The sequence below is a fragment of the Ictidomys tridecemlineatus genome, chromosome 7 (genome assembly GCF_052094955.1).
Source record: "Ictidomys tridecemlineatus isolate mIctTri1 chromosome 7, mIctTri1.hap1, whole genome shotgun sequence".
NCBI lineage: Eukaryota > Metazoa > Chordata > Mammalia > Rodentia > Sciuridae > Ictidomys > Ictidomys tridecemlineatus.
In genome coordinates, this window is record NC_135483.1 from 178,886,541 (window position 1) to 178,913,622 (window position 27,082).

Genomic DNA, 27,082 nt, shown 5'->3' on the forward strand with positions numbered 1-27,082 from the left:
AATGTTGAGTAATACAGGCTTTCTAAAGTTGACCTTTTTAAGCTACATTTGGAAATACTGTGGAATTTTCTCCACTGAGAGAACAATAGTCAACTAAATTTTATATTTGTTGTCCTCACAATTTTTTTTTGGTAATAATTTCTGGTTCTGCATCAAAACCAGAAATTATTGTTCTTTTTGTCTTTACAAATGAAACCCTTTTTTTGTGTGTTTCTAAACATGAAATCTGCTTAGTTTACAATCAAGTGTTGGAATTTCCTTTTAACTTTTATTTTAAGCACATTGTTGATGGAAAGTTTCATTGAGGAAACCTGAATCAATGCAATCAATTTGATTCTGTACTGAGCAAGGCACCTAATATCTCAAAGAGCCGTTTTGAGAACCAAAGCTCAAAGTGGATCTTTTTCTTCAACGGTATCCCAGTAGATTTAATGATATTTATTAGCTAGAGGTATTTTTTTTCCCTAAAATATTTAAGAATTCTAATGTTTAAGATCCACAAAAATTTGTATGAAACAAAGCCTAGAAAAATAAAAACTGTAAATCCAGCATAATCTAATCCTAGCATGATAGAGAAAGTTTTGGGTGCCATAATTTCTGCCTTCATTGTTGGACTGAAATAAGTTGAAATGTCTTTCTATACCACATTTTAAGCTCCAATAAGAATTTGTTTAATTTTAAAAAGGGCAAACCCTAATATGACTACTGACTTTAGTTAGTAGTAATGTGTCCATATTGGCTTATTAATTGTAGCCAATGTAGCACACTAATGCAAAAGTAGAGAAAGGGTATATGGGAGCTCTCTGTACTTTCTGCTCATTTTTTATGTGAAAAATAAATCTATCAACTGGAAAAGAAAATTTAAAAGAAACCTTAGTTGCATAACATATTGACTTTGGGGCAAGTGATTAAGAAGTAGAGGTGACAAACACTCTAGAAAGTCCCCAGGGTGACCAGCAGGCCTCTTTCTCTCAGCTTGCCCCCCCTTCTTTGTCAACAAGGAGTGGAGTGATCAAGGACTTTGTCACATGCTGGTTCTTCCTCTGGGCACTGCCTGGACTCCAGGTGGCCTTTGCCAGAGCTGGTACTCAAGTGTTTTTTTTGTTTTTGTTTTGTTTTTTTTTTTTTTAACTTTGGGTAGGGCATGTTTTCCCTGCAAATCTAGAATTCATGGGAGTCCCTGGGCATCCAGTTGGTTGTTAGCATTACCAGAAAAATAGGCTTTAGGAGACCTGGGTTAGAGCACTGGCTTATTATGCTCAAAGTCTTGGGTTCAATCCCAGCATCAGAGAGAGAGAGACAGAGACAGAGACAGAGAGACTGACTTTAGGACCCTCTCTGCCACTCACTGGGTGATCTTGAACAAGCTGCTTCACCTCTCTGGGACCCTCTTGACCGATGTATAAATGAAACATGATGGGAAGAGTTAGGCGAGTTTCTAAGAAAGCTGTCAGAGAACTCCTGTACGTAGTACAGGGAGCGGGCTCCTGTGGCTCAAAGCAGGGAAAGAACCCTAAGTCTCGGCTCACCTCCCACTTGTCCTAACTCATGGGTGCCCTTGAGCTATAGAAATTCCAGAAACCCCCAGATACTATGGAGCACAGCTTGAAAACCCCGGTCTAGTCCACCTTCCTCATTTTATAAAGGGAAGGGCAAAGGACTTACTCAAGGTCACACAAGGAGTTAGCAGTCATGACGGAATCAGGCCTGTGGCCTCCTGACCTCTAGGTCAGTGCTCTTTCCCTTCACGGTTTTGCCCCAATCTGTTGTGGCCACTTTTTGTTTATTGAGTGGGAAACACCCTACAAGCCCAAACATGAGCTCTGCCCCCTGGGAATGGAAACAGCAGCCCACACACAAATCGTTGCCACCATCCAGGACACCAGTGAGACAGCTCTGACTCTGGCAGGTTGTTTGTGTTTGAAACCAAGCAAAAATGCTTTTGGAGTTGGGTGCAGGAGCTGGAATTACACCTGTAATTCCAGAGACTCAGGAGGATGAGTCGGGAGGATCACAAGTCCAGCTTGGGCAATTGAGTGAGACCCTATCACAAAATTTAAAAATAATAATAATAAAAATAAAAAGTGCTGGGGATGTACCTCAAAGATAAAACACTCCTGGGTTCAATTCCCAGTGCAGGGCGGGAAGCAAGTCCTTGAGTTCTCAGGGCCTCTGATATGATAAAGCTCTTTCCAGGACTGGGATGAGCTGTTGGTTTAGATTCTCAGGCAACCTTAATCACACTTCTATTCAAGGCCATCTGACCTATTTCTACTTGTGAAATGGAAAGGGGAACAACATCAGAAGACAGTGCCAGAGAGAGGAGAGGTTTTGAACCTATTAGAAGGGCATGCTCCCGATGCTCCCAGCATGGCCAAGGTGAAAACAAACTAGGCTTGCAGCCAATGACAGCATAGTAGAAATGGCACTACCCACTTGGAACATGTACTGGGGTAAACCCTTTGGATGCTTGATCTCCGGGAATACTAAAAACAACCTTGAATGGACTTACTCTTATCACATTGTACAGATGAGGGAGCTGAGGCTCAGGGGAGGGAGGTCACTTGGACAAAGCATCAGAACTGTGATTAGAACCCAGATAAGCTCACTTCAAAGCCCAAGTTCATAGGTTCATATCAGGATGACCAAAGGCAATATATTGTAATGTGTTTTGAAAGATCCTATGAGTTGGCTGGGGTTGTAAGTAGTAAAGTGCTTGCCTTGCACGTGTGAGGAACTAGATTCGATCCTCAGCACCACATAAAAATAAATAAATAAAATAAAGGTATTGTGTCCATCTACAACTAAAAATATTTTTGAAAAATCCCATGGGTAGCATAAATAGCTTGTGGATCACATTTTTTTTCCCCATAGCTTTCTGCAGGCTTCTGCCAATTTTGCCAATTTTGCTGTTTTCCCCCTCCCATAACTTCTCAATTAATTTAGGATACCAAATAAAATGGCTAAAGAATATAGATCCAGTGATTCTGTAAACCAGGTATATTGTCATGGTTTAGAGACCTCCAGGGATGGGGCAGGAGGAGTGCTGGTTGAGACATTAACAGCCAGAGATGGAGTAATCGATATAGATCATCTGCAGGATTTATCCCATCCCAGAGGGTAATAAGCGCTTTGAGGGTAGGGAACACGTTAGCAGTTAACACCCTAAAGTCACAACATGTTTTAACTGGAAGGAACACTGGAGGTGACTTCATTCTATAACTTTATCTCAGAGGCTCAGACAGGGAAAGGGTCATGTTCATGGTCACCAGTTCCATGGTGGCAGAGCCAGCTCCAGACACTAGTTTTCTGACTACTTCACCATGGTGTGCTCTTGTACTCGACAATGACTAGGTGCTCAATATGCTGATGATTCATCCCGCGATTTTTACCACTAGCTCAGCTGTCTCCCCAGAACTCTTGACTTGTTAATCCCACTTCCTACTCAGCATCTCTACTTGGATAAGTAATAGCCATTGCCACATGTCCAACACTGAACAGGGAGAAGACTGTGTGCATGTGTGGTGTCAGGGGACTGGGAGTCAGCACTTGTCACACATTAGCTTTCTCTTGGCTAGAAACATTGCTCTAGCCAATATTTGGGGTGCTAATAGATTACACATAGTGAGAGCAGGCATGTGTGCTCTCTGTAGCAGATGACAAGAAGCAAAGTTGACATTGTGTTGGGGAAATTTCAGAGCCTGTCCTTATTCTTGCCCAGACATAAAACTAGCACATGCTGGCCACTGAATATATGTGCATATTTAATGCCAGAGAGTGTTCTAACACTTATATCATTGATAGGTTGAGATTGCTATGTTCAATTCCACTTAATATAAAACAAACTGTTCGCTTCTGAGAAAGAATTTTATTATGGCCTCTGTAGAGCTTTATATATATTTAAATCTGATTTCTTTTTAAGGGCTTTATCCGATTGGGATTGTCTATGTGAAAAAAAAATTCAAATGCATCATAAAGTGGGAGAATTATATTACTTTGTATATATAATTGATCAGAGGTTGAATGAGCACCTACCAAATACAGATGCCCTCATTGATGCTAAGTTTCTCCCTCAAACAAAGATAATCAACACATTCAACCGCTCTGTAAGTGGTAACAAGACAGTGTAAGCCCTCCAATTTTCTATGGCAGGAAATCATGCATCTGGTGTCCTTAATGGCCAACCAATTTGTTTAGCTGACAGGAGGAGTGCTGGTGGAGACAGGAAAGGCTCTGGAAGGTGTAATCCTTAAGCATCTCTAAAATGGGAGATTGTGTTTCCCATATAACAATCTTTCCTCCTGATTTCTGCAGTTGAGTTACCTTATGCACTTTGAATAAAGAGTAATATAAATCAGGTGTACTGGTAAATAAAGATTAATATAATCAGGTGTGCTGGTGCACACCTGTAATCCCAGTGGCTTGGAAGGCTGAGACAGGAGGATCACATGTTCAAGGCTGGCCTCAGCCCTACGTGTACTTGACCCAGCAAAGGGAGGTAGGCACAGGGGAGGTGTGTCCACTATCAGCACCCTAAGGCCATTGCCAGGGATTAATTGTTAGAGCCAAAAAGGACCCGGACTGGAACCCAGGACCCTTGACTGCTCATCCAAACCTTTTCCCACTGAGTCCATTGTTCCCAGCTTCAAATGTGGAGAGCCTCCTGCCCCAAGGAAGCCCCAGCTTCTTCCCGCCCTTCCCCAATCTTCCCGCACTATTTTTATATGCGTTCTAGACTCAAAACGTTCTCCATAAATTTTAATGAGTTGGTAAGGAATTTCTATAGTGAAAATTTTTTTTTCTTCTTGCAGAAAAATCAAATAACAGCAAACACTCCATCAGAGGGGTGTCTGGGAGAGCAGCCATTTTTTTAAAGAAGAGTACACGAAGTCACAGGCACAGCTGATTCACTTTGCAGTGTTACCATACATGCCTAACTAAATATGGAATGCCAGGAAATACTCCCTGTGCATCATGTTCCAGAAACTAACTTTGCAAGTGGTCTTTTAAGATGTGCACATTTTGTGTATTTGAGGTTTATAATATCTATTTCCCTCCTAGCACACTGAACTACTACTCATGCATTTAATTCATCAGCATTATCAGAGGGAAGTCCTATTAAGTACATAATTTCAGATGGGGCAAGGCAAGGAGAATTCCCCAGGCCTCATCCTTCCTTCTAGAACAGTGGTTTTCGACTGGGAATGATTTTGTCCCCAAGAGGACTTTTGTCAATGTTGGCAGCACTTTGTATTTTGACATTTTGGAGGCACCTACTGGGTAGAAGCCAGGGATATTGCTAAACATCCTACAATGCACAGGATGGACCCCCAGACAAAAAATAGTGTGGCCTAAAATGTTACCCTGCTTGAAGAATTTGGGATTATGACCTGGGGCTCACCTCTTTCTTCCATGTTAATGAAAACGTAACTGTGGAGCTCTATTGGAAAAGTTGCTTTCCTCCATTCAAATGTGTTTTAAAATATTTGGAAGAACAGGCACATGGGAGCACATTTCTGGTAGGAGTTAAGTTATGAAATATGTAGTTTAAGGGAGATTATTTTCCATGGTGATGAGGCATCCATCACAAGGGCGGGGCAACTAAATACATTAAAGTATAATTGCCAGGTAAATATTTTTTCTGACTCCAAAGAGATGTCATGGGGTTTTACTCAGGGATGGGGAGCTCAGGTTGGCTGCTACTTGTCCTTATTTTTCTGATTCTGCTCTGGAGGATGGTCAGCAAGCCTGGTAAAGGAATAAGGCTTTGGAGACCCTTCCCCATGACTAATGGGGAACTAGGCTCTTCCTGCAAAAGGCCTGTGTAGTCAGGCCTGGTGAGACCAGGGAGGGTCTGTCCTTGCCAGCTTCTGAAATAGGTGGTTGTGGAATCAGATCTTCTCTCCAAGGAGTGCCTTGGTGATCAACTTGAGCCTGGCCAGGTGTTGGTAGGTAGTCTTGTCTTGTTGTGAGGGCCAGGAAGTCTGGCCCAAGGAACTTACATGATCTAACTACATATAACTGGGAAGAACCGAAACAGTTCCTGAAGCCCCGTCTTCTCCTTTCTAGATTAGGTCACTTTCTCATTGACCAGGTATGTTGGAAAAAGCACTGGATGGAAAGTAAAAACTAACACCAAGTTTTCTGTGACTTTGGACAAGTATTTTTTTGGGGGGGGGTAGGTACTGGGGATTGAACTCAGGGGTACTCAACTACTGAGCCACATCCCCAGCCCTATTTTGTATTTTATTTAGAGACAGGGCCTCACTGAGTTGGTTAGCTCCTCACTGTTGCTGAGGCTGGCTTTAAACTCGTGATCCTTCTGCCTCAGCCTTCTAGCCCCTGGGATTACAGGTCTGTGCCACTAAACTGGACAAGTATTTTAACATCTCTACAACCACATCTTATCTTCTGTAAATAGCAATAATATCTAGGGTGTCCATCTCTGATAATTTCCACAATCTTACTAGAGGCACCGTCTCCCCCAAGATTTTTGAGAATTCTAGTTTCTTCCATCTACATGGATGAGGGGTGGCTGACAGATGGAGGATAGAAGGCTGCTGCTGCGTGGGTGAGGGGTGATGGAGAACAGGAGCTGCTGCTTCAACTTAGGCTCTCTCTACTGGAGCATCAAAGAGGCAGAGAACAGAGAGGGTGTGATGGCATGAGCCACACAGGATGGTGGATAGATTGGGACTGTAAAAGCAGCAAGAGTAGAAAATTCAAGCTCAGGAGAAGCTGTACAGAATGTTGAAAAGCATCATCTCAACTCTTTAGTGTACAGAAAGTGTCATCCATCCATCCATCCATCCATCCACCCATCCTTCCACCCACCCCTCTATCCATCATCCATTTATTGAGTTTAGGCTCTGCTCGGGCACCCAGTGGAGAGCTAAAGTTAACTGGTTCCCTTCCTTTCTGGGGTTTGACATGGATTAGGGCATGGGTGTGGGCATCAACCACCTGGGTTTGTTTTTCAGCTCTGCCAGTTTATTGGACAAATTCTTTCAGCTCTCTGTGCCTCTGTCTCCCTATCTGTAAAGTTTGAATAATGACAGTATTAAAAATATTCTCAGAGGATCCAGTGAAATAATTTAGATAAAGATGGATTCAGAGTGAGCATCCCATCAATGCTAGCTATTGCCATCTCTGTTAAGGGATGAGACAGATGGAGATGTAACCAGGCCACTGTTAGTTCTCCATGGAGCGCTGAAAGGTGGTACTCGTTGAAAGTATCTGGAGTAGTAAGTCTCAAAACAAATAACAAAGAATGAAAAAGATGACCTCCCACAAAAAAAAGCCATTATGCATTTATGTACATGGCTGGTTTTGTTATTGTTTATTTTGCTTCCATTTGGGGAGAAGAATAAATGTATAGAAAAGTCTCTAAGAGGCCACTAAAATGTAGCTAGTGCTCACCCAAAGCCAAGCAGGTTGCTCCCAACACGCCCCTGAGGTCTCCTTTGATGTGAGAGCAAGCCCTAAGCTAGGTGCCACCTCCTGTGCTCGCTTTCTAGGGTGGCTGTACCAAAGCTCCACAACCTGGATGTCTGGAAACAACAGAGATTTGTTTTCTCACAGTGTGGAGGCCAGAAGTCTGAAATCCACTTCACTGGGTCAAAATCACGGTGCTGCAGGAGTGTTCATTTGTTAGGGTTGTCATGACAAGAGCCACAGACTGGGTGATTTAGGCAGCAGAAATTTATTTTCTCAGAGTTCCAGAGGTTGGAAGTCCAAGGTCAAGGTCAGCAGATGGGTGTCTTCTGAGGCTGCTCTCCTGGGTTTGTAGACAGCTGTCTTCTCACTGCTGGGTTCCTCCTCTGTGTACCGCATCTCTGGTGTCTCTCCCTGTTTATAAGGACGCCAATCTTATTGGCTTCCTCAACAGCCTCATTTCAACTCACTTCTTAAAGTCCTTATCTCCAAGAATGGTAATATTCTGAGATAGTAGTGTTGGGACTTCAGCATATGAATTTGGGGTGGGGATGCAATTCACTCTGTAGCAGTAGGATCAAAGTGCTCTCTTGGCAGGCCCTCAGGGACAATCAATTCTTGCCATTTCCAGATGTTCCTAGCTACTCGCATTCCTTGACTTGTGGGCCATGCTCTGAGCTGTGCCTCAGTGGTCACCTTGCTCCGTCTTCTGTGGGGGCAGTCTCCCTCTTTCCCTCTTATGAGGACATTTGTGGTGGCATTTGACATCCACCAGGATAATCTCAACTCAAGATTAGGACCTGGGTATCTTTGGGGGGCAGATTTTTTCAGTCTGTCACACTATCCCATTAAACATATAGGAAAACTGAGGCTCCGCATAGTAACACAACCTGCCCAACATTGTGGAGAGAAAGGCAGAGACAGAGTCTGTCTCCCACAGAGTGGTCTCAAACTCAATCAGCTGCTGCCTCCAGCCCACGTAGCTGCAGCTGTGACAATCAGGATGAGAAAGGAGGAGGAGGAGGAGCTCTCTGAGAGGCTCCCCCTCAGAGGGGAGCACAGCTGCTCAGCAAGGACTTTGGGGTGCGATGACCCCATTATCGGTTTACTTGGGGTGACACCAGAGACTCATACTGTGATCAAACAAGTTCCTAGAAGCAAGGAATGTGGTGTGAGCTTCAGATCCAGAGAAACCAAATTTATTTTGGAAAATGTCTTAGGAGTGAAGGGCCAGGGCTGCTGGAGGAGCTGTGGCGGTTCCAGTGGGCAGGCCACGGGGGGACCCAGTGTTTACCCTCCTCAGGAATGAAGCAGAGGACCTGGAAGAACTTGCCAGGTCTTGTTCCTCGTGACACTGGAAGGCAGCCAGACAGAGTGAGGGTGGCAGCCTGCTGTGAGATGGGACCTGGCCATGGGGGAAGGTGCTTGCTGGGACCCTGACAGGTACTGCCTGAGCAGAGGGAGCAGGTAGAGGGACCAATCCACCCTGGTTTGCAGAAGACTCATTCTTCCAAAGCACTGAGAGTTTCATATGCCAGGAAGCCCCTTCTTCCTGACAAACAGAGGCAGTGGGTTGCCCTGGTCCCCAAATTCATGTGAGTGTAATTATGGCTCCTGAATCTATTTAAAATGACAAGACCAAAGCCACAGCTCTGCCTCCCCAGTGTCTGTAAATTACTCCCAAACTGGCAACATAAGAAAGAGATGCATTCATGGCCAAAGAATTTAGTGGGCTTAACAGAGATTAGAAATAACTGCCCTAGACATACTAAAAGGTCATTTCTCTTCCAGGTAGCCTGGGCCCACACAGTTCAGAGCTCAGTGCAGTTCCACGGATCAGAGGACCCAGTTCCTTTGATCTTGTTGCCGCTCCATCACAGGGTCTGGCTCCATTTCATGGGGTCTACCATGTTTATGTCCCTGCCATCCTCTCTTGGCCTTCTCAGCTCTCTCCCATCTCCACAAAAACCTCTATGACAAGTCCCCTGCTTAAAGCATTTTGAGTTTTCTGCTTCCCTACTTTGCTGACACAGTCTGTGACCTAAAAATGGGAAGAGCTAAAGAGTCTGGATAAAGGAATGCCACTGATGTCCCTTGCAGACATATCTCACAAGACCCAGGAGCCTGGGCATCTGGGCTTAGAGATGGGGAGAGTCTTCATGCAGAAGGGTACATACGCCATTTGAGGTGCATGAAGCTGCTGACTGTAAACCTGGGTGGAGGCTGTGTCAATGGCCTCCTGAGTGGAGGACCCAAAGATGGGAGTGGATTTGGTAACAGAGCTGGGGTGAGGACAGGTGGTGCTCAGTGGATTGGCTGGAGGACGCAGGGGTGAAGCCAAGAAGGATCAGGAATGGGCCAGCAGTGGAGCTGTCAGGATGCTGGAAAGAGGAGAGAACAGTGAGGTTCATGAGTTTGAGGTCATCCTGGGCAACATGGTGAGATTTTTGTCTTGATATTTAAAAAAAGAAGAGCTGGGGATGTAGCTCAGTAGTAGAGAACCTCTGGGTTCAATCACCAGTACCACAAAAGAAGGAGAAGGAGGAAGAAGAGTAGGAGAAGAAGGAGGAGGAGGAGGAGGAGGAGGAGAACAAGTGATAAGAGACTCCTGGATGGTGAGATAGTTCAGCAGGTGTCATTGGTTAAGGCTTGTTATGAACTGAATTGTGTCCCCACCTCTACTCCCCAAATTTATATGTTGAAGTTCAACCCCCAGTACCTCAGACAATACTATTCCTGGAGGCAGGGTCTTTAAAGAGGTAATTAGGTTAAATGAGGTCATTAAGGTAACCCTAATTGAATGTGACTGGTGTCCTTATAAGCAGAGGAAAACAGGACCCAGACATGTACAAAAGGAAGATGATATGAACACATAGAAAGAGAAGTCTCATAGATCACCAATCCTGCTAATGATTCCATCTTGGAATTCTAGCATACAGAACTATAAGATAGTTAATTTCTGTTATTTAAGTCTCCATATCTGTGCTATTTGTTGCAGCAGCCTGAGCAGACTGATACAGTCTCATATTTATCAAAGCATTTTGAATTTTCCCTGCAACCTTATTGCATCAGAGCATTTTGCCTGATCAAACATTTTTCATCTTTATTTAGATTTTAAGAAACTTTAGGACAATTTCAAAATGCATGAAAGTATAAATAATATTAAACCCTCATATCCTTGTTATGCAGAGTTAGCAACTGTTAAAAAATTTTCCCATTTGATTCCAGAACTTGCAATAAAATAATTGAAGCATAATAAGTATGATAAAGTCCCTTTGACCATAACCCTCAGCTTATTCTTCTCCTCCCTCAGAGGAAATCACTATCAAGTAAGTGAGTGGGTTTCTTCCACGTGTCTATGGGTAACATTTGGTATTGATTTGTGCAAGTTTTTCCTGTTTGCTACATGTTTTGTGAATCTTATTCTGCTGTTTGTAACCTCATGTTTGGTATTTCCCAAAGTAAACCATAGTAGAAGAGATGATGTTAACTAGACAGGGACTTGGGGAGTGGGCATTAAATAACATTGAATAGACTGAATAGTGACAAAATTATTCCCTGTAGACTAAGTCAAAGAAAAGTCTCAGGGAGGAAATATTTATTAAATACCTGTTAATTTTCCTCTTTAACAAAGAGAGAGTACAGGCTTCATACTGTCAGCAAGCACAGTCTCTAACTAGATTTTCATACCACTATTGATTTCTATGTATTTATTTTTTATGATTACCTTCTATTTAAGGTCGATGATATGGGTCTCTCATTTATGATACTAGTTACCTTATAAAATGTAATTGCCCTATATGACAAAAGTAAGTAAATTTTAACAGAAAAATCTTAAGTTAATAATATTAAGTTAATAATGATACAGTTGATATATGGATACTGAAAGTTAGTGAAGGTGTTCATAAGGAAGACGTGGGGAAAAGCCAGTTCTGGCCATGGCATGATGTTGTCTATATTTATTGAACACTCTGTCTCTGGTACAACAGAATGTGTCCTATACATTATTTTTTGTAATACTAAAGAAGGGAAGATTAGTTTCCTTTGGCAAATTAGAAAGTGGGGCACAAAGAGATAATGTCAGTGGCCAAGCCTATATGCAGTTCCAGTGTGTAAGTTCTACCTAATGATTTGCAGTCTTGTCTATAGAATGAGGCTTAAAGAACACCTGCTCTGAAGAATTCTAAGACTACTGAGTCAGAATAAGGCAATGGTGTCCATGTAAAAACTGCTTCGTGTTCTCAGGGGTTTCATAGACACCTCACTGGGGTTGATGGTCTACAGTCGCCATCTTGATTCCTAACTTTTTTTTGACTATGTTGGTAAGTCAATTCAGATAGAACAGTGGACCATTCACAGGAGCTTGGAGCCTAAGCTTGCCTTGGCTGCATCTCTTACTATGTCCCTGGGATCCTCTGTCTGGTCTCCCTCTTCCATTCCCATCCACAAAGACAATCACCCTCTGCCCAACGTATTAGTGGGCCATGTTCCCCTGCTAACCTACCCTGACCTGGGTGCAGGTACAGACAGGGCTGGAGTTGGCAAGTTCCTCAAGGTGTCTCCCTTGGGGCAAGGTGTGGTAGTTCCTCCCCAGACTTTCAGTGCCAAGACTTGTTTAGTGGCAGTTGAGCACCCTTCATCCAGAGACCCAGAGTCCAAACACTAAATTTGCAATCCCTAGGGAAATTGCCTGTCCACTCTGGGGCAAGGCAGTGACATTCTCACAGGAAGGGAGGATTGACTTCCCAACCCCTGACAGGTCCCACTTCCCATTTTGCTCTGGACTCCATGAAATTCTGTAGCTGGAACTGAGTGCCTTCTAAACATAAGGGAACATCTCATGTGGGTCTGAGTGCATTCTGTGTGCATCCGTGTGGAAAGGCAAGACACAAAGGAAAAAGGCCAGAAGATAGAAAAACTATCTGTGGAAGTCTCAAGGGGCGGAAGAATCTGCACAGATATGGCCAAATACAAACGGCAGAAGTCCCCAACCTCAGTGAGCCTCTCAAATCCACCAACTTACAATGGGCCTCTCTTTACCAACTTATAAAATAAGGAATGGGACCAGCACAGAGTCTCTGAGAATAGAATATGAATGGGAATCAATGGACTGTGTCCTGGAGAAGTTATACAAAATCAATTCTATAATAATTCAGAACCCTAACATTCCCACGTAACTTCAGACTGTCACAGCCTTCCCAGAAACCCATCGCTGGACCGTAGGGATTTACGGTGAGGAATTCCAGGACCTGAAATTCTCTCAAATTCCTTCAACCAGACAGTAAGAGTAAACAGTTTAAGAGGCTGCTGGGCATGGTGGTGGCACATGCCTGTAGTCCCAGGGGTTCATACCTGTAATCCCAGGGACTCAGGCTGAGGCAGGCAGATCGCAAATTCAAAGCCAGCCTCAGCAACTTAGCTTAGGTCCTAAGAACTTAGCAAGATGCTGTCTCAAAATAAAAAATAAAAAGGGCTGGGGATATGGCTTGGTGATTGAGCTCCCCCACCCCCAGGTTTAATCCCTGGCACCAAAATAAATAAGTGTATAAATAAACAATAAGGCTCAATGGAATGGGCTGTTTTTTTTTTTTAATTTAGTACTGGGAATTTGAACCCAGGAGTGCTCAGCCATTGAGCCACATCTCCAGTCTTTATTTTTTTTATTTTAAATTTTGTGACAGTGTCTCGCTAAATTGCTCAAGGCTTTATTGAATTGCTGAGGCTGGTTTTGAACTCTCTCATCCTCCTGCCTCAGCCTCCCAAGCTGCCAGGATCACAGGCATGCACCACCCACCACTGCACCCATTTTGAAATGTTAAACTCTCTAAACCAAAGACAAGCTTAGAAAGATGTGTGGAAAAAGTCCAAATGAAGAAGATGGCAGCGTGTCTGAAGAGTATAAAAGCTTCCCAGGAAACCAGTCAGTCAACTGGGGAAAAAAAAAGACAAAGGAAAACAAAGTTCACTTCCAAAGAGCAGAAATTGATGGGTTAGCAGATAAAGACATTGAGGAGGAGTCAGAGACTGCAGGAAATGGGGGCATTCCAAGAGGCAGAGCTGAGTCACCAAGAAATATTTGCGCTGATGACCCCCTGCGGACCTTACCTAAATCCCACAGTGGGAGTGACAGCTGCCAGCCTGGTCTCTGATGGGCCTCTGAGAGCTTTTAGGGGCCAGCTGGCCAAAGCCCTGGAAAAAAAAAATAGAGTGGGTGGACATCGGTTCCAAAGAAAGCAACTCAGGCCCTGGGGAAAAGTAAGGAAGGAGGCGGAGAACAGAGCAGAGCAGGGCAGAAATTCTTCAATTCAGGAAAGGGCGGCCAGGATGGGGAGAGAAGGGAGGAATGACGCATTCAGGGGGAAGAGGGGACCACCAGAAAAGGCAGAGGAGGAGATGGGAATTTCTGCTGTCCGTCAGAAACGTGAGCTGTGGGTGTTTTTATTTGTGGAAGAGGTTGTGAGTTCTTGAGTTCCACATTCCATACGATAATTGCATAATTTGCACAAAATTTAAAAGCCACACGAAACAGCACCAGATGTTAGTCACCAACACCTGGACTGAAACAGAAGACTCTCCAAGGAATGGGTCAGGCTGAACCCGTGGGGAGAGTTACTTTTTCCAGAGCATATCCCCACTGCTGCCCTGCTGAGTGACACGCACGGGTCAGGAAGAGCTCTGGGAATCAGATCCAGGTTGAAATCTGTACTCTGCCACTCTGAGCAATGTGATTGTAGTTATTTAAGTTATTTGAAGTGCCGTTTCATTATTCATCAAAAAGAGAAAGTGGTATTTGTGATGCCGGTTCAGTAGGGGGCTTACAGGCTTCTGTGGAATAAGTGTGTGTGTGTGTGTGTGTGTGTGTGTGTGTGTGTGTGTGAGATGGCTTCGTCAGCTGTAAATCACTTCAAATACATCACATTATTTCTTTGTTCATTTATTTGTTTATTACCAATCCAACTACTCCCTTGATCCCAGCTAAACAAAGTGTTTTCTCAAAGTTAAACAAAGTCACAATACTATAATAATTCAGTCCACTCTGTCCTTCCTTTTATTGCTCTGACGAGTGAGATGTGGGCCTGGACAGGGCTTTATCCAGTCATTCTTGCATGTCTTTATTTTTTTATTGGATCATTATTCATTCAACCCCATGGTGACTGAGACCTTGATGAGGGCCAGAATCCCACAAGACACCAGGGAGAACAAATGTGACACTTTCCGGCTTGGGGGAGAACATTGGCCAGGGAAGGCTTTTATGTCCCACCAACAGAAAAGAAGGAATTCTTTCCATTCTCTCCCTCACATTACAGCTCATCGAGGTTCTATTTTAATTTTTGCAAAGCCAAAGCAGATCTTCTCTGCTTCTAGAGATTCGTTTGGCTCCTCCCTGGACTGCTGCTGGCTTCCCTCATTGTAATTTCCCTGAGATCCACAGTTTTCTGCATACATGTAAATCAACCCCATCCTTGAAAAGATGACTTTTTTTTTTTTAATTTGTCACAGCTATGGACACCCTCTCCTCAACAGCCTTGTTTCTCCCAAATGACCCAAGACTTGAAGTCCTGCAGCTCAAAATATGTTGAACATGACGGAGTGGGAGTCTATCATTGCTCTGGGGTACCCGACACTTAGGAAGGAGGCATGGACACTTCTTTTTAATTCCTTTCTCGGGTGACATCCCACTCCATGAAAAGCCAAGTCCCAGCCACATTCGTGCCCTTTGGAAGTTGACCATAGCTGGCTGCAGAAGTTCACTCAAGGGCTGTAGGAGATATATTGTGAAGATGTAGAGGAAGGTCATGATTGGGGGGAGGGTGGGACAAGGGTACTGTCCCAGGGAGAGCCAAGACTTTCTTTGGCCACATAATGTGGAACACAGTGGAAACCATACTTAATGCCAGACACAAATCTTGAAGCCTCCTCCCAACAATTTACTTTAAAAAAAGAATCTACTGTCATCCTCTGTGACAGCTCCCTCCCCAAGTTCATGTCTCTACCAACTCACCGGCCACCCCATGGCTCCCTACTGAAAGGGTAAAGTTTCTAAGCTGCAAAGCCTGAATTAAAATGTAAAAGACCAGGCATCTAAAGTTCCTCTGCTACACCCAGAACCTGGAATTCCAGAGATAGTTAAGACAACGCCCTACTGGCCATTTAGCCTAGGGCCCTGTATAGTTTGTCACGTAAGCACACAGGGCCCGAACCAATCAATTTGAATGTGTACCCCGCTTAGGAGTGACCAATCACCTCCGCCCGACCTGTTCCCGCCAATGAATGTGCTAATCATGTATGAGAGATGTTGTTCAATTTTCCCGTGCCTCATGCTGATTTGTTCTGATGTATTTAAAGCCCCCGCCCTCCCCAAAAAAGTGTACTTAAGCACTGCTTAGCCTCTGCTCTGGGCTCTAGGCTGCTCTCGCTTTTTGAGTGAGCCTGCCTGGGGCCTCAGCGCGCTGAATTGGATCCTCAATAAACTCCCTCCTGCTTATTGCATGAAGCCAGTCTCTTGTGGTCTCTTCCTCCGATGCTTCGCCGAACCCTTACATTTGGTGCATTGGCTGGGAACTGCGCATCGCCGGACAGGGAGACCCCAACGGACTGCTTTAGGGGGTAAGTAAGGCGCCTCTCTCCTCCTTCTTCTCCTTCTTGTTCTTCCTTTGTGATCGCTCAGGTTTGGTTTCTGGCTCAGTGGAGAGCGTGAGCTCCCAGAGAGCTTGAGCTCTCAGAGCTTTGGTTTGGGTTGGCAGCGTGTGGCTGCCAGTGGAGAACGTGAGCTCCCCCGGCAGTGGTGGACAGACGTGTCCCGAAGCCACAGGCCACCCCCTGAGGGATGCCTTGGGGGACTTGGGGGGACGGAAGTGCCCCCCATCAGGTAGAGGGACGGAAGAGTCCTCATCGGGTGTACTCTGCTGCCAACCCGTCTGGCTTTGCCGGCTATTCTTTTTCCTCAGGTTAAGTCGACTGTCTGTCTTTAATTTTTGCTTCTAAACTTGTGTTAAACGTTTACTGTGTGTCCGTGTTTGTGTCTCGTTTGTATTGTCTTGTCCCTGTCTTTGTTCAAGTAACTCCCAGTATGGGACAAAGCCATTCCACGCCTCTGTCCCTGACTCTTGATCATTGGACGGATGTCCGCTCGAGGGCCCAGAATCTTTCTTTTTCAGTGAAACGCCGGACCTGTCAGACACTCTGCGCTTCAGAATGGCCCACCCCCGGAGTTGAATGGCCCCCAGGAGGGTCCTTCCACCTCCCTTTAATCCATAAAGTCAGAGATACTGTTTTTCAGCCAGGGCCGCGTGGCCATCCTGATCATCAGCCATATATTTTAACCTGGCAGGACCTCTGCGAGTTTCCTCCCATATGGGTGAAGTCTTTCCTTGTCCCAATTCCTGTTCCAATCTCTTCCCCCACGATCCTATCACTCAAACCTTCCGCTCCTCCCCCTCGTCCCTCCGTTCTCCCTGAGTCACAGGATTTAACTTTACTGGACTCTACCCCCCTCCTTATCCTCTACCCATGCTCCCAAACCCCCAATTCGTCTTAGGTGACCCTCCTGCTGCTGACTCGGTTGCCCCGCCACTAAAGGTGATTGGGTCAGACCCAAGCCCTCCTGGGGACTTCCCTGCAGCAGTGGCAACGGCAGCAGCAGCAGCAGCCCCTCCCCCACCGGAGGAACCTGGACGGGCTATAGGAACCCGCAGGTGGCAGATAATGGAGCATTTGGAAGCCCCGGTGATGCTTCCTCTTCATCCCTATGGGCCCGCAATAGATGATGGGCACGGGGGGGGGGGGGGGAGATGCAGGCTTACCAATACTGGCCTTTCTCCTCCTCAGATCTATACAACTGGAAAAATAACAATCCCCCTTTTTCTGAGGACCCCACCCGGCTTACAGGTTTAGTTGAGTCGCTGAGGTTCTCACACCAGCCCACCTGGGATGACTGCCAACAGCTTCTGGGGACTCTCTTCAAAACAGAGGAACGAGAGAGAATCCTCTTGGAAGCCAGAAAGAATATTCTTGGACCAGATGGGAGACCAACCCAACTTCCTAACATTATCGAAGCTGGCTTCCCCTTAAACCGACCCAACTGGGACCCTAACACCTTTGAAGGTAGGGAGCATCTGTCCACTTATCACCGGGCTCTTGTAGTGGGTTTCTGAGCGGCCGCTAAGCGGCCAACTAATTTGGCCAAGGTAAGAGAGATTATTCAGGAACCCAATGAATCTCCCTCCATGTTTCTGGAGAGAATTATGGAAGCATATAGCAGATACACTCCCTTTGATCCTCAGGCAGAGGACCAAAAGGCATCTGTTGCAATGGCTTTTATTGGGCAGGCTGCCCTAGATATTAAGAGAAAGTTACAACGTTTAGATGGACTACAAGATATGACCTTAAGAGATTTAGTCAGAGAGGCTGAGAACGTATATTATAAGAGAGAAACTGAGGAAGAGAAGGAACAGAGAAGGGAGAAGGAAAGGGAACACAGGGAAGATGAGAGAAACATAAGGCAGACTAAAGCATTGGCTAAGGTCCTGGTCACAGCCACAGATAGGCCAGAAGTTAGAAAGCAGGGAGACAGGAAGGGATACCTGGGCCCACGCCAAAGGCTGTCCCTGGCCTCAGATCAATGTGCCTACTGTAAAGAAAAAGGACACTGGGCCAAAGAGTGTCCCAAAAAGAAGCAGACGCGCCAGCCTGCCATGCTGACTCTAGAAGATGACTAGGAAAGTTGGGGCTCGGATCCCCTCCCCGAGCTCAGGGTAACTTTTGAAGTGGAGGGGACCCCAGTGAACTTTGAAGTAGATACAGGAGCAGTATATTCAGCCCTCAAGGCCCCACTGGGCCCTCTATCTAATAAAAAATCCTTAGTTCAAGGGGCTAATGGCAGTAAATATCAGGCTTGGACAACAAAGAGGACAATGGACCTAGGAAGGGGAAAAGTCCACCACTCTTTCCTAGTAATCCCAGAATGCCCAGCCCCATTAATGGGCAGGGACCCACTCACCAAGCTCCGGGCTAAACCCTGATGGTCCCCAAGTGGAGTTTCTAAACCCTTCAGTAAAGACCCCCATAGTCACGGCTCTGACTATGTCGGTAGAAGATGAACATCAACTCTTCACAGCCCCTGGGACCGATCAAACAGGTAGACTACCCCAGAGATGGATAAAAGATTATCCTGATGCCTGGGCAGAAACTGCTGGGTTAGGTCTGGCCATAAAACAACCTCCAATAGTAGTAGAATTAAAAGCCTCTGCCTCTCCAGTCAGTGTTAAACAAAATCCTCTAAGCAAAGAAGTTAGGGATGGGATAAGACCCCATATTCAGAAATACCTGGCTCTTGGGGTCCTAAGGCCCTGTCAATCGGCCTGGAATACCCCCCATTACCAGTAAGAAAGCCAGGAACTGGGGACTACCGTCCTGTTCAAGACCTGAGAGAGATCAACAACAGAGTGCAGGACATTCACCTCATGGTGCCTAATCCATATAATTTGCTTAGCACTCTGAATCCGGAGCGGATATGGTACACTGTGCTGGACTTAAAAGATGCTTTCTTCTGCTTGCCCCTACATAAGGACAGTCAGTTGTTGTTTGCTTTCGAATGGATAGACCCAGAAATAGGAACATCTGGCCAACTAACCTGGACTAGACTCCCACAGGGGTTCAAAAACTCCCCCACTCTCTTTGATGAAGCTCTCCACAGGGACCTCAACGACTTCAGAACTACACACCCCGAAGTCACCCTACTCCAATATGTGGATGATCTGCTGCTGGCAGCCAACACCAAGGAGAACTGTGAGTCTGGGACCCAAGCACTATTATCCGAGCTTGCTCAGCTCGGATATAGGGCTTCTGCCAAAAAGGCCCAAATTTGTCAACAAGAAGTAATCTTCCTGGGTTATTCTCTTAGGGGCGGCAAACGATGGCTTACTGAACCTAGAAAACGAACTGTTGTGCAGATACCGCCCCCATCTGATAAGAGACAGCTCAGAGAGTTTCTTGGGACTGCCGGCTTTTGTAGGTTATGGATTCCTGGGTTTGCGTCTTTGGCTGCCCCTTTATACCCATTGATAAAGGGGGATGTCCAATTCCAATGGACTCCTGAGCACCAACAGGCTTTTGATAATATCAAAAAGGTGCTGCTATCTGCCCCGGCCTTGGCACTCCCAGATGTAGAAAAACCCTTCACTCTCTGCATGGAAGAAAGGAAAGGAATAGCGCGGGGAGTGCTCACTCAGACTTTGGGACCTTGGAAAAGGCCGGTAGCATACTTATCAAAGAAACTGGACCCAGTGGCTAGTGGGTGGCCCCATTGCCTAAGGGCTATAGCAGCGGCAGCCCTTCTAATAAAGGATGCTGATAAATTAACGTTGGGACAGAAGCTGACTATCATAGCCCCCCATGCCCTGGAGAGCATCATCCGTCAGCCTCCAGACAGGTGGCTATCAAACTCCAGAATAACCCATTACCAGAGCCTCTTACTTGACAAGGACAGAATAACGCTGGGACCCCCTGCTCCACTCAACCCGGCTACACTCCTGCCAGAAGAATCATCAGGACCTGTCGCTCATGATTGTCAACACATACTGGCAGAGGAGACCAGTGTATGATGAGACTTAAAGGATCAGCCACTGCCCCGCCCTGAGGTCGTATGGTTTACCGATGGGAGCAGCTTCCTCCAAGACGGTAAGCGGCGGGCTGGAGCAGCAGTAGTTAGCAAAACTAATGTTATCTGGTCCTCTGGCCTTCCAGAAGGAACATCAGCTCAAAAAGCAGAGCTAATTGCCCTTACAAAAGCACCGGAGCTAGCATCAGGCAAAAGAGCCACCATATACACTGATAGCCGCTATGCATTCTCCACTGCTCATGTGCACGGGGCCATTTACCAGCAAAGGGGGCTATTAACCTCCACCGGGAAGGAAATAAAGAACAAAGATGAGATCCTTCACCTTCTCTCGGCAGTAAAAGGTCCTAAAGAACTAGCTGTCAGGGCACCAGAAGGAGAATGACCCCGTGGCAGTTGGAAACAGACGGGCAGATGAGGAAGCTAAGTTGGCAGCCCTACACGGAGTGACCCTGTTAACTGTTTCCACGCTGGGGGAACAACAACCGGGAAACTTGGCTGCACAGGAACATTCAGGCAACTTATGGCCTGGGGACATAGACACTGAACTCCGGGATCCCACAGAGCCAAGTTCACAATTCCAAAAGCCCAACTCTACGTCAAAGATGTACACCAGCTCACCCATTTAGGCTCAAAGAAGTTACGGGCACTCTTGAAGGACAAAAGAAAGGACTTATTGTTGACTGACTCACAGAGGAAATAAATAGGTGAGCAGGTGACTAGAGCTTGTCAAGTCTGCCAGTTAGTTAACGCATACCCATCCAAGCTTCCTGTAGGAAAGCGTTTGCGAGGGACCAGACCCGGACAGTTCTGGGAAGTGGACTTTACTGAAATCAAGCCAGCAAGGTATGGACTTAAGTATCTCCTAGTCTTTGTAGATACTTTTTCAGGATGGCCTTCCCCACGAAGAAAGAAATGGCTCAGATGGTGGTCAAAAAGATTCTGGAAGACATCTTTCCAAGATTTGGACTGCCTAAGGTAATGGGGTCTGATAACGGACCGGTGTTTGTGGCCCAGGTAAGTCAGGGATTGGCCAGGACCCTGGGGATTAATTGGAAGTTACATTGTGCCTATAGACCCCAGAGTTCAGGACAGGTAGAAAGGATGAATAGAACAATCAAAGGGACCTTAACGAAATTAAGCTTGGAGACCGGCATAAAAGATTGGACTATGCTCCTACCTTATGCACTGTTTTGTGCAAGAAATACCCACTCCGTCTCTTTGTGCAACCTCACCCCCTATGAAATTCTCTATGGTGCCCCTCCTCCAATCAGGGACCTGACCCCAACCCTGAGACTTAACGATTCCTTTCACACCCCCTTGCTTAACAGACTTGAGGCCCTTGAACACATCCAGCGATACCTGTGGAAACAGTTGGTCACTGCTTATCAGCCCAGAGACAAGGGAACCCCACACCAATATCAAGTGGGAGACTTCGTCTACGTGAGACAACATCAGGTGTCATCCCTGGAACCCCGCTGGAAAGGACCATACCAAGTGCTGCTTATAACACCTACAGCGGTGAAAGTAGATGGGATCGCTCCCTGGATCCATGCCTCCCATCTCAAGCCTGTGTCCTGTCCAGACTCCGGCTGGAAACTGGAACAGACTGGTAACCCTCTCAAGTTGCATGTCCGTCGTGTGGGTAGGGCTATGGATTCTTCCCCTGACCACCTGAAGCCCTAATCCCCATCAGCCTGTTCAGCAACATTGGCAAATTATAAATCCCACTGGACAAGTAGTATGGTCTATTTCATATATAGCTCCCTTATGGACTTCGTGGCCATCTCTCCATCCGGACATTTGTCAACTGGCCATAAGCCTCTCTGACTGGGACCTCCCTGACATAGAGGACCCCACGAAGATCCCATTCAACCCCAAACCAGGGCAACATTCCCCATACCATATGTATTATGGATGTCATCGCTCCTATCATAGGTGTAGACTAGCCAGTCTTGATTATTATGTGTGCCCGACTGATTTCCGAAGCCGCAAACAGGCCCAAACCTGTGGAGAGCCCGATGACTTGTATTGCAAATCTTGGGGTTGTGAACAAACGGGAGCTGCATGGTGGAAACCAAATTCCCCAGACAGCATGATTCAGGTAGGGTGAAATAACACCTGGATAAACCCTAGAGATTGTGTAACTAGGCGAGTGTCGAACACTCGCTGTGGAAAAAATAGTCTATGTGTAACCCCCTCAACATAACTTTCACCTCCAAAGCAAGGGGCTACCTCAGGACGACATGGCTTACGGGAAATACCTGGGGAATGCGATTCTATGTTTATGGCCCCACTTATGACTTTGGTCTCTGGTTCACCATCCGACTTAAGCAGGAAGAAAATCCCACAGCAATAGGGCCCAATCCCCCCAAGTCAGGAATTAAGCATCCCAAACCCCCTTTGCTTAGAACTACCAGAACCCCTCTATTATCTCAATCCTCCCGGTTTCCGTCTTTGCCTACTTCCCCAGTACAGAGTACAGCTGACTCTTGGAATTAATCAAAGGAACCTTCGCGGTACTGAACTCCACACAGCTAGACCTCACCCAATCCTGCTGGCTATGCCTCTCTGCCACGCCCCCTTATTATGAAGGGATAGCAGTTAATGGGACTTATGCCGTGAAGACGCAGAGTTCCACCTGTAGTTGGGGCAAAAATCCAAAGTTAACTCTCTCAGAAGTAACCGGGGCAGGTTTATGTCTAGGGTCCCCACCCAAAAGTAAACAACACATATGCACCCAGATAGGAGAAATCAATGTCATGCAGGGCTTTCTAGTCCCTGAGAAAGGAACATGGTGGGCGTGTGACTCAGGATTAACTCCTTGCATTTCAGTTCAGGTGTTTGACAGCTCTGCAAACTATTGTGTAATGGTACAAATACTCCCCAGAGTGCTTTTTCATGATGCAGAATCATTTGAAGGTTTAGTAGGGGGACAAATAACCCATTTCCGCCGGGAACCAGTGTCCCTCACTCTAGCCATACTATTGAGGATAGGAGCTGCTGCAGGAGTAGGCACGGGAGCAGCTGCTATGATCCGGGGGTCACAACAAATGGCCCAGTTAGAAACAGCAATAGATCAAGACTTGAAGGCATTACAGACCTCCATCACAGCTTTGCAGGAATCCTTAACCTCTCTCTCTGAAGTTGTTTTACAGAATAGGCGGGGATTAGACCTCCTCTTCATGAGGGAGGGGGGCCTCTGTGCTGCACTGAAAGAAGAATGTTGTTTTTATGCTGACCATCCTGGAGTTGTAAAAGAATCCTTGAGTAAACTAAGAAAACGCCTTGAAGAGTGCCAGAGAGAAAGGGAAACTCAACAAGGGTGGTTTGAGTCTTGGTTCACCCAGTCCCCCTGGTTAACTACCCTTCTATCAGCCCTAGCTGGACCCTTGATCATTCTTATGCTATTACTAACTGTGGGACCCTGTGTACTTAACCGTATAGTTTCTTTCCTCCAGGCTCAGATTGGAGAGGTGAAACTCATGGTTATCAGACAGCAGTATGCTTCACTGGCAGAAACGGAAAGTGAGACCCCTCAATAATTATGATCTATTACTTTTAAGATTAAAAGTAGTCAGAAAAAGGAGTGGGGAATGAAAGGGTAATGAAAGCTGCAAAGCCTGCATTAAAATGTAAAAGACCGGGCATCTAAAGTTCCTCTGCTACACCCAGAACCTGGAATTCCAGAGATAGTTAAGACAACGCCCTACTGGCCATTTAGCCTAGGGCCCTGTATAGTTTGTCACGTAAGCACACAGGGCCCGAACCAATCAGTTTGAATGTGTACCCCGCTTAGGAGCGACCAATCACCTCCGCCCGACCTGTTCCCACCAATGAATGTGCTAATCATGTATGAGAGATGTTGTTCAATTTTCCCGTGCCTCATGCTGATTTGTTCTGATGTACTCAAAGCCCCCGCCCTCCCCAAAAAAGTGTACTTAAGCACTGCTTAGCCTCTGCTCTGGGCTCTGGGCTGCTCTCGCTTTTTGAGTGAGCCTGCCTGGGGCCTCAGCGCGTTGAATTGGATCCTCAATAAACTCCCTCCTGCTTATTGCATGAAGCCAGTCTCTTGTGGTCTCTTCCTTCCATGCTTCGTCGAACCCTTACACTACCAGGGTTCTTCCCCTTTTCTAATCCCTTCCACTGTACATCAAGAAGTTTTGTTTTATCTTTTTTTTTTTTTCTAAACACAAATTCTCCTGCGTCTGGTGCTTCTTCCAGGCATACTTAGGGGTATCCATACTTCAACTTCCCCCAAAGAAACTTGCCCCAGGGGCTGTGCTTCCTCTAAAGACTTCACCTCCCTGACTCTCCTGGGAGCACAGCCACCATGGCTCCCATATGACCCAGTTCTTAGGATTATTCCACTGCCATCCATTAAATGCTTTCTATTTCTTTGTTGTGGTAGAATATACAAAATATGGGATTTTGCCATTGTACCATTTTAAATTTGAGTTGTTGGGGATTTTTTTGTTGTTGAGTTGTTGGAATTCTTTATCAAATGTGGGTACTGATTCCTTGTCAGATATATGATTTGCAAATATTTTTTCCCATTTTCTGTTGTTATGCTCGAATTTGGGACCCCCAAAAGACCACCAGAGACCAAGATTGACGTAAGCAGCAAAGAGGTGTTTATTGCGAGCTAGCTCGGTGCTCCGCGCACACAGCAACTGGTGAAGCTGAGAGGCCCCAAGCCCAGGGTTTGCAGCAGTTTTATACACTCTTTGGGGAAGGCAGGGACTTCACATACAACATAGCATCTCTTAGCAAATCATCACACACAGCTGGAAAGTCAAACAACAACTCTTAACATTGATTAGCACATTCACTGGTGGGAACAAGTTGAGTAAGGGTGATTAGTTAGTACAAGAGGGGAATTCGTTTGAACTGATTGGTTTAGGCCACGAGGGGTGTAAGTGCTAAACTACATGGTTTCCCAACATGTTATCAATCACCATAAACTACTAGGGGTCATCTGGCATCCCAGGTATTTTTCCTGTCTCATGCTGATTGGTGGTTGCTAGGGGGTTGCTATGGGTTCTCACCTAGCCTGACTGAGTCAGAGACACCTTCAACTCAGATCTCCTGTTATTTGTAGACAAACAACTCATCAGGGTGGGTATGTGCGTAGGAGTGCTCTGTGGGTTTTTCCAAGGACTAGGGTCATGCCCCCTTTCTTGTATAGGCTTTGAAGTAGAAGCTTTTTTTCAAAAATGGAGTCACATCAGTTTCTCATTGTCAATCCTTATTTTGGATCATAATTTTGGAGGCTGAAAGTCTAAGACTGGGTGGCTGCATCAGGTGAGGACCTTGTGCTCAGCATAGCATGGCAGAAAAATAGAAGGGCCTGTGGATGTGAATGGGAGAGGCAAAGTGAAAGGGTCAACCTCTCTATGAAAGACAATTTGTCATCTTAATAACCTAATTACCTCTTTTTTTTTTTTTTTTTTTTTTGTACCAGGGATTGAACTCAGGGACACTCAACCACTGAGCCACATCCCCAGCCCTATTTTGTATTTTGTTTTTAGAGACAGGGTCTCACTGAGTTGCTTAGCGCCTTGCTTTTACCAAGGCTGGTTTTGAACCTGAGATCCTCCTGCCTCAGCCTCTCAAACTGCTGGGATTACAGGTGTGTACCTGGCTCTTAATTGCCTCTTAAAGTCCCATTCCCTTTCAATACTATTGCATTGGGGAACACATTTCAACATGAGTTTTGGAGAAGACAAACCTTCTTCTCCTCTCCTTGTTCTTTTTCCTTCCAATACTTGGGGTTGAACTCATGGACATTCTACCCCTGAACTACATCCCCATTTCTTTTTTTTATTTATTTTATTTTGAAACAAGGTCTCACTAAGTTACCCAGACTGCCCTTAAACTTGGGAGCCTCTTACCTCAGCCTCCAGAGTCGCTGGGATTGCAGGCATGTGCCACTGTACCTGGTGAAAAAAATCATATTCAATTTGTGCCTTTTTATTCTTTTGCACAAAAGTTTTTAATTTTGATGAAATCCACTTAATCTATTTAACTTTTATTGTCTGTGCTTTTACTGTCGCATTTAAGAAACCACCATCAAATCCAATGTCATGAAAACATTCCTGTGTTTTCCTCTAAGTGTTTTATGGGTTTAGCTCTTTTGATTAGGTGTTTGGTGCATTTTGAATTGATTTTTGTATAAGGTGTAAGGTGAGGTTCTAACTCCATTCTTTTGCATGTGGCTAGCCGGTCTTCCCAGCACCATTAATTGAAAACATTATCTTTTTCCCATTCGGCAGCCTTGGGACCTCTACTGAACTCAACTGTGCATATTTGATACTCTTCTCCTGAAGTCTCCTCTCACCACGTCCCCACCTCCACACCTTCATCCTCACTGCCATTCGTCCAGTACTCGTGTGGCACGTTAGCTGGGGGACTGCCTGAGTGGCAGGACCCTATTTTACTGCTGTTCACTGCAGATATCATCATTGATGCAGATGGTTCTTGACCTCCTCAGACAGTGCCCTCTAGTCTGATTGAAATATGGCATCCAAAGAGCCCAGAAAAACAAATTTCAATAGCTTTGAACTTGAGCTAATGGTTTGCTCACTCCATAAAAGTCACAGAGGCCTTAGGCAGGAAACCAGTGGCATGGGCCTGGACTGAGGCTCTGCACCCCCAAGTAGAGATCAAGTCCATATCCACATAGGGATCTAGCTTGGCCTGACTGCAGCCACCTTGCCTGCCAGGTGACCCTGGAACACATTCCAAACCCTACAGGATTAACAAAGTCCTTTATTTGTGCCATGACTGAACTGTTTCTTGAGGAATGTTTGATATGTTAATAGTTTTTTTGAGAAAGGCCCGGTACATTCCAGTTGACCTTTGTCTAGCTTAGCACATAAACCCCTTCCTCTTGCCTCACATTGAAGTGTTCGCCTGTTTTACTGTCACTGAAGACACATTTCTGTCCCTAAGTCCATAATAAAATTGCATTCTGTACAATCCTGCATTTGGCCACCTCTTTCTTCAGTCTCTCAGCACCTTCTGGTTTGG

The 27,082-nt window shown here is 45.6% G+C and overlaps 1 long non-coding RNA gene across 1 annotated transcript; it reads left to right on the forward strand.

Moving 5' to 3' along the window:
* Positions 1-110: 110 nt before the first annotated feature.
* On the forward strand, positions 111-27,031 carry LOC144365624 (uncharacterized). Its single transcript, XR_013424293.1, has 2 exons — positions 111-25,682; positions 26,326-27,031. It is a non-coding gene; the product is annotated as an uncharacterized LOC144365624 (long non-coding RNA).
* Positions 27,032-27,082: the final 51 nt, after the last annotated feature.